Source organism: Propithecus coquereli, unplaced genomic scaffold (assembly GCF_000956105.1).
Source record: "Propithecus coquereli isolate 6110/MARCELLA unplaced genomic scaffold, Pcoq_1.0 Scaffold253, whole genome shotgun sequence".
NCBI classification, from domain to species: domain Eukaryota; kingdom Metazoa; phylum Chordata; class Mammalia; order Primates; family Indriidae; genus Propithecus; species Propithecus coquereli.
The window spans coordinates 872,347-880,046 of record NW_012148097.1 but is presented as its reverse complement, the minus strand read 5'-3'; positions in this window follow the sequence as shown (position 1 = coordinate 880,046).

Below are 7,700 nucleotides of genomic sequence, written 5' to 3'. Positions count from 1 at the left end.
TTCAAACCTGGCAGGATCCCTCCTGTCTCAGAAATCCTAATCTCCCTTTGACTCATAGACTATAATAGCGACAGCAAAAGATGCCTTCCATTCTTGGAGCACTTGGAGACTATGTTTTGTTTTCCAGGGCCCAGTGAACAAGACTGCACACAGGCTTAGCTACATTTTTCCAACCTCTTGGTCCCATCAGCTAGAAAACTGAGCCACACGTCCTGAGCAGCCAGCTCTGAAGCCTTTCATGTGGCAGAGCCGTGTGTGGTCTATTGGTTTGGTACATGAAGAAAAGTTCAGAAAACGCAGCCTTATTGATAGAGGGGTCTAAGTACCTGGCAGTTTTGTACGCGTATCACTGAGGTCCCAATTAGTTTGTCTGTTTCCATCCATAAACAAGAGGGATTCATCCATCAAACAAAACAGGCATTTTGGCAATTCCTGGATGTTGGGGAGTGTAGTCACTCTAACTCTTGGCACATCTCATTTAGGAAAGTGGGCCAGATATAAGCCTAGAGGGGAACTTGGAGCTTCCCACTTTAGTGCCAGTCAGTGAACCACAGAGAGAGTGACCAACTGTCCAGTTTGCTGGGGACCAAAAGGGTTCCTGGAATGAGAGTTTCAGTTTTAAAGTTGGGCCAGTCTTGCGTAGGGTAAGACCCCCTAGGAATGAGGACTGGTTCTTGTTCAGTGGAGAGAAGGCACACAGAGGGCAATTGATTGAGCAAGGTGCCAGGGTTGGGATGGGGAGGAGAGACACTTGGACTGTAAATGTGTCCTTCAGAAGAATGAAGTCCTTATAGTAGACAGTTTCTCCAGCTGGTGCAGAAGGAATTATGTCCATGGAAGACTTTCTGCATACAATTCGAAATCAGGAAACAAACAAGAATGCAACAGGAAGAGGCCCTAGTCCCCTGATCAGAGATACCTGAAAACCAGCACAGATGACCCAGCAGAGGTCATGCTACCAACACCCCCATGGCTCCCAACCAGGTGACAGTGACACCTGCCTCAGCAGAGCAATGCCTTTAAGGAAGGCTGAGGAGTGCATGGAAGGTCCCTAAAGAGCATCTTCCACCCCAAGGAGGCAGGGACAGCAATGTACACACTGAGGGACACTGAGGATTGCATACTATGGCTGGATTTCTTTCTTAATAAGACTTCATTTTAGAGCATAGAGCCATCATCTCTGCCCAGGGACAGAGTGGGATTTCCTGGGGAGAAATGTCCTAGGGCTTCATCCCCTTCGAAGTAAGACAGCTCCAAGAGGCAACAAAGGCCCTTCTGACTATGAGCATCTGTGATACAAGCTTTTCGTTCAGAAGTTAGAATCTCCAAAGCCCCAGGGCTATAAAATGAGAGAGTAAAGCCTCCTATGTCTAATATTTAGCAATTTGTCACCTTGTTCCTCTCAAAAAGGAAAAAATCTGGTCACAGGATAATCATATGTGAAGATTCCCAGCATTTAGGGATCTTTCAGGAGGTGGGAGGGACAACTGTTACAACCTCCGTGAGCTGTCACTCAGCTGCGTTCTCGGGAGCACCCAAACTGAGCGTGGGTGGCTTAGTTCTGAAATATTCTTTTCCAATTTGTTCTAAATTTTCCATATGCTGGGAAACTTGACCATTTGCCAGTGGCCGGGCCCAGCCCCCTCTCACTCTGATTTTCAGTGGCCAATAGCTCAAGACTAACCGCCAAAAGCTCCTACGCATCTTAGCGTCCAGGTGATGTTATCTTGCAAGCAACGTGCTTTTAAAAAAATTCTGGGCTTTTATACACACTCTGAAGAAAACAATCCTTTTGGATTTTCACTTCAAGTCAGTGACATCTTTGATGGTGCTGGGTAATTGGAAAAGGGATTTAAATATGTCTGGGGGCTTTCCAACTCTGTAGAATTTGCAAACACCGTACGGAATCCATAAGCAAACAGAATTTACAAAGAAACTCTCCCCTCTGGAATTATTCAAGGATCCAATATGAAGAGATTTTAGTTTATTTTGAGGTAATGCCAGAAGGCCTTGAAAATAAGAACAAAGCAGAGAGAGCAGAGAGGCGGGAGGGATGTGGGGTGGGTGTCAGGGAGAGTCACTTTCTGGTAAAGAGAAAAGAAGGAGAGAGGGTGGTGCGATCGCCCATCTGCGATGGCGAGGAGGCAGTTTAGAAGCAAACCTGGAGGGACTCAGGGACGTGCTGAGGCCCTTCTGGGCACCTCCTTTCCGTGCTTCTGGACGCATCTCTTTTTTTAAAAAAAAGTCTGCCTCCTGGAGAGCAGGCAGTGTGAGTCATGGAGCTGCCCCAAGTCATTTCTAATTGCATGTGTGTGTGTGTGTGTGTGTGTGCGTGTGTGTGCGTGCTGCATGTTTATAAAACACAGATTCTTTTTTCATTTATTTTTTTATTCGTGTATATTCATGGGCTACGAGTGCACTTTTGCTACATTTATATATTGCACCTTGGTGAAGTCAGGGCCTTCGGTGCATCCATCACCGTAGCAAAGCACATTGTACCCAGCAAGATTCTCTTTTAATTCATTAGGCAGAGTGAAAATTCTGGCTTTAATTAACCTGCTTGATTTCCTGCATAGACGGCAACACTGGACGGATAGAGCCCCACACACCTGTGCACACATGTGCAGGTCATTTAGCTCCATCTGGAGGTACAGGTTCCTTAATGTGGTAAGTAGAGGCAGCATCCTCTCTCGACCCTGACGTTCACAATCATTTAAACTGCTTAGAAATGTGTCGGGGAGCTCCTCCCACCCCCACCCCCACCCACCCTAGGAGAGTGCACTTCATCCAGAAGGCTCTGAGAAGCCCCTGGAGGGTTTTTGTTAAAATAAACAACTTCTATTTTAAAATAGTTTTGGATTTACAGAAAATGTGAGAAGGTAGCACAGAGCGCTCCCATACAAACACACCAGGGTTCCCCCATTATTAGCACCTTACGTTAGTATGATATATGTGTCACAATTAATGAACCCAAATTGATACCTTATTATTAACTGAAGTCCATACTTAGTTTTCACCTAATGTCCTTCTTCTGTGACAGCGTCCCATCCAGGACACCAAGTCACATTTAGTCCTCGTGTTTCTACCTCCTCTTGGCTTGTTTTTTTTTTAGTTCAGGATATCATGGGGGTACAAACATTTTGATTACATGTAATGTGTTTGCCTCGCCCAAGCCAGGGCTACAAGCATGTCCTTCCCCCCACAGTGTGCTCGGCTTCCATTAGTTGTGGGTTTACCCCTCACTCCTCAACCTGACTGGCACCCAGTGAGTATTACTACCATATGAGCACCTTAGTGTTGATCAGTTAGTACCAATTTGATGGTGAGTACATGCGGTCCATGTTTTTCCATCCTTGCGATACCCCGCTTCGAAGGATGGGCTCAATCTCTATCCAGGATAATATAAGAGGTGCTAGATCACCATTGTTTTTTGTAGTTGAGTGGTACTCCATGATATACAATACCACATTTTATTAATCCACTCATGTATGGATGAGCACTTGGGCTGTTCCCACATCTTTGCCATTGTGAATTGTGCTGCCATAAACATTCGAGTGCAGATGTCTTTATTACAGAATGTCTTTTTTTTCCTTTGGACAGATGCCTAGTATTGGGATTGCTGGATCAAATGGTATTTCTATTTTTAGCTCTTTGAGGTATCTCCAAATTACTTTCCACAGAGGTTGTACTAATTTGCACATATAGTAGTAACATTCATTGTGGATTGGGCAAGTGGGAGGGGGGAGGAGGGGATGGGGTATATTCACACCTAATGGGTACAATAGGCACTGCCTGGGGTATGGACATGCTTGAAGCTCTGACTTGGGTGGGGCAAAGACAATATATGTAACCTAAACATTTGTATCCCTGTAATATGATGAAATAAAAAAATAAAAATAAATTAAAAAATTAAAAAAATAAAATTGGGTCGTTTTCTTACTGTTCAGTTTGAATAGTTCTTTGTACATTTTGGATAGCAGTCCTTATCAGATGTGTCTTTTGCAAATATTTTCTCTCTCTCGGTATGTGGCATGTCTTCTCATTCTCTTGACATTGTTTTTGCATAGAAGAAGTTTTAATTTTAATGAAGTCCAGCTTATCAATTATTTCCTTCAGAGATCATGTCTTTGGTGCTGTATCTAAAAGGTCACCACTATACCCAAGGATATCTACATTTTTTCCTCTGTTATCTTCTAGGAGTTTTATAGTTTTGCATTTTACATTTAGAGCTATAATCTATTTTGAGTTGACTTTTGTCAAGGGTGCTAGGTCTGTGCCTAGATTCCTTTTTTTTTTTTTTTACATGTGGATATCCAGCATCATTTGTTGAAAAGATTATGTTTTCTCGATTGCCTTTTTACCTTTGCTTTTTTGTCAAAGATCAGTGGACTACATTTATATGGGTTTGTTTCTGGGCTTTCTATTCTGTTTCATTGATCTATTTGTCTTTACTTTCACCAATATCATATAGTCTTGATTACTGCAACTTTATAGTAAGTCTTCGAGTCAGGTAGTGTCAGTCTTCCAACTTTGTTCCTCTCCTTCAATATTGTGTTGAATATTCTGGGTCTTCTACATCTCCATATAAACATTAGAATGAGTTTGTCAATATTCACAATAATAACTTGCCAGGATTTTGATTGGGATTGTGTTGAAACTATAGATCAAGTTGGGAGCAACTGCCATTTTGACAATGTTGAGTTTTTCTTTCCATGTACATGGAATATCTCTCCATTTATCTAGTTCTTCTTTGAATTTTTCCATCAGTTTTACAGTTTTTCTCATAGATCTTACATATAGCTTGCCAGATTTATATCTAAGTATTTTATTTTCATGGGTGCTAATGTAAACGGTAATGTGTTTTTAATTTTAACTTCCACTTGTTCATTGCTCGTACATATGGAAGCTATTGACTTTTGTATATTAAACCTGTAACCTGAGACTTCATTATAATTGCTTTTTAGTTCCAGGATTTTTTGTTATTATTGTTGTTTTAATTCTTTTAGATTTTCTACACAATTATGATATCAGCAAACACAGACAGTTTTATGTCTTTCTTACCAGTATTTATACCTTTTATTCTTTTGCTTGTCTTACTGCATGAGCTAGGATTTGTAGTACAATGTTGAAAAAGGGGTGAGAGGGCATATCTTTGCCTTGTTCCTAATCTTAGCAGAAAAGCTTTGAGTTTCTCAGCATGAAGCTGTAGGTTTTTTGTAGACATTCTTTATCAAGTTAAGGAAGTTCTTCTCTATTTCTGGTTTACTGGGAGTTTTATCATGAATGGATGTTAGATTTTGACAAATATTTTTTCTGCATTCATAGATAAGATCATATGATTTTCTTCTTTAGCCTGTTAATGTGATGTATTACATTAATTCATTTCCGAATGTTGGACCAACCATACCTACCTGGGATAAATCTCACTTGGTTGTTGGTATGTAATTCTTTTTATATATGGTTGGATTCAATTTGCTAGTATTTTCTTGCTGATCTTTGCATCTATGTTCATGAGAGATATTGATCTGTAGTTTTCCTTTTCTTGTAATGTTTTGCTCTGGTTTGGCATTAGGTTAATGCTGGTCTCATAGAATAAGTTAGGAAGTGTTCCTTCTGCTTCTATCTTCTGGAAGAAATTGCAGAGAATTAGTACAATTCCTTCCTTAAGTGTTTAGTAGAATTCGCCAGTGAACCAATCTGGACCTGGTAATTTCTGTTTTGGAAGATTATTAATCATTAATTCAGTTTCTTTTATAGATATAAGTCCACTTGGATCTACCACTTTTTAACTTGGTTTTGATTTCCATTCTAAGCAATTTTATAAGCTCTGCCTTTGTTGGTGCTAATTGTTTGCTTGGCAAGCAAGCAACTCCCATCTTTCACACTGGGAGTCAGTAAGAGCCAGGTTTTGATTCCCAGGTTCAGCCTTCATGACCTATCAATTAAGCAGAGAGTACCTGTCTGGAAGAGAGCTGACCTGCTAATTTCAGCAGAGAAATGTCTGTGGGTTTTGCGCTGAAGTTAAAAAAACAAAACAAAACAAAACAAAACAGGGGCTTTGGGATCAAATTGGCTTGGGCTTCAAACTTGGCTTTTCCACATAAACACTGTGATCTTAATCTCCCTGTAATCTTAGTAATCTACATTTTCCTCCTTTAGAAAGGAGGAAAGTGTTGATCTCATAGGATTCTCTGAGTACTATATGGGACAGTATCAATTGGCCTTTATTCCCTCCTATTCCTTGTTATTTCCTATTGCCTTAAAGCATATAATAATTATTGATCTCCATTACATAACAAACCAGATATTGGTTTGTCTACCATTAATCAATTTGTGTTGGATAACTTCTTCATTAGGCCTTGTAGTTTTATAACAACTTTTTACACAAAACGATTAGAAAGTCTAGGGATCAAAGGAGTCTCAAGCCTTGACTGTTAAAGCCAGACTTTCAAAACACTAATTTTTTGTTTTCTCAAACAACAGTGGGGACAGTCTGTCTAATTGTGAGCAATAATGACTGCCTGGCATAATACTGGAAGTCAGATTTCACTTTGCTTCTTAGATAGTGACTGGAAAGGCAATCCAAGTCAAACTACCTTTCAAAGAAGCCAAACCTTTTGTTCTAGGAATATTTAAAAACACATTTAAACAGAACAGAAAATCATAGTTTTAAAACCGTTAATGGTAATGTCATCATTATCAGTAATAGGATGGTTTCTGTAAAAAGGTAAGCATTGAGGTTGCCATGGGGAAGATCTGGGGAGGTCACTAATTAGCTCACAAGCATTGTGTGTATATTAGAGGTTGTTGCCGGTGCAAGAACCGGAGCTGCAACTCCTGAGAAATGTGAGCTGCCTCCCTTGACTAGTTAGAAAGAAATAAGGTTTGCCCTTTTAGAAATAAAGGGGCCCTTCACAAAGCCACTTACTTCCTTTCAGCCTTCCGTGAGGTGTCAAAGTTTAGAGAAAGAATGATTGTTCTTATTTTATATCAAAATGCAAACAAGTTTTGACTAGCATGGGACCCAGGGACATATATAACATATAATGTAAGAAACAATGACACCTCACCCCACTCCTCAGTTGAGACATTAACGGTGTGTGATTTTTAAAGCCTGAAGACAAATGACGTGGGCCAGGCAGCTGATGGAATGTTCTGAGGTCATTTTAAGGAGTTAAATGTACAAAGAGAATCCCAAACAGTAAAGCTTGCAAGTATAGAGAATCTAATTTTTCCCCGTACGACTAAGAATAAGGATGCCCTGTCACCACCAGTATCTCAACATAGTAGTGGTTAATGTTATAGTGAAAGAAAAGGAAATAGTTTTAAAGATTGGAAAGAAAAAGATAAAACTGTCATTATTTACAGATAATATTATCATCTATCTAGTAAAGCCAATAGAATCAACAAACTTCTAGTTGAAAACTATCAGAAGTAATAAGAGAGTTCAGCAAGATATCTGGATAGAAGATCAATCTAGAAAAATCAATAGTATTTTTCCATTCCAGTAGTGACTGACTCAAAATAAAGTTTAAAATGACATTATTTAAAATAACAATAGATATTATTAATATAAAGAATCTAAGGATTAACTAAATCAAGAATGCACATGATTTCTGTAGAGAAAAATTTAAAACTTTAATAAAGAGCATAAAAATAATTATTTCAATAAATGAAAACATTCCATGCTCCCAGATGAG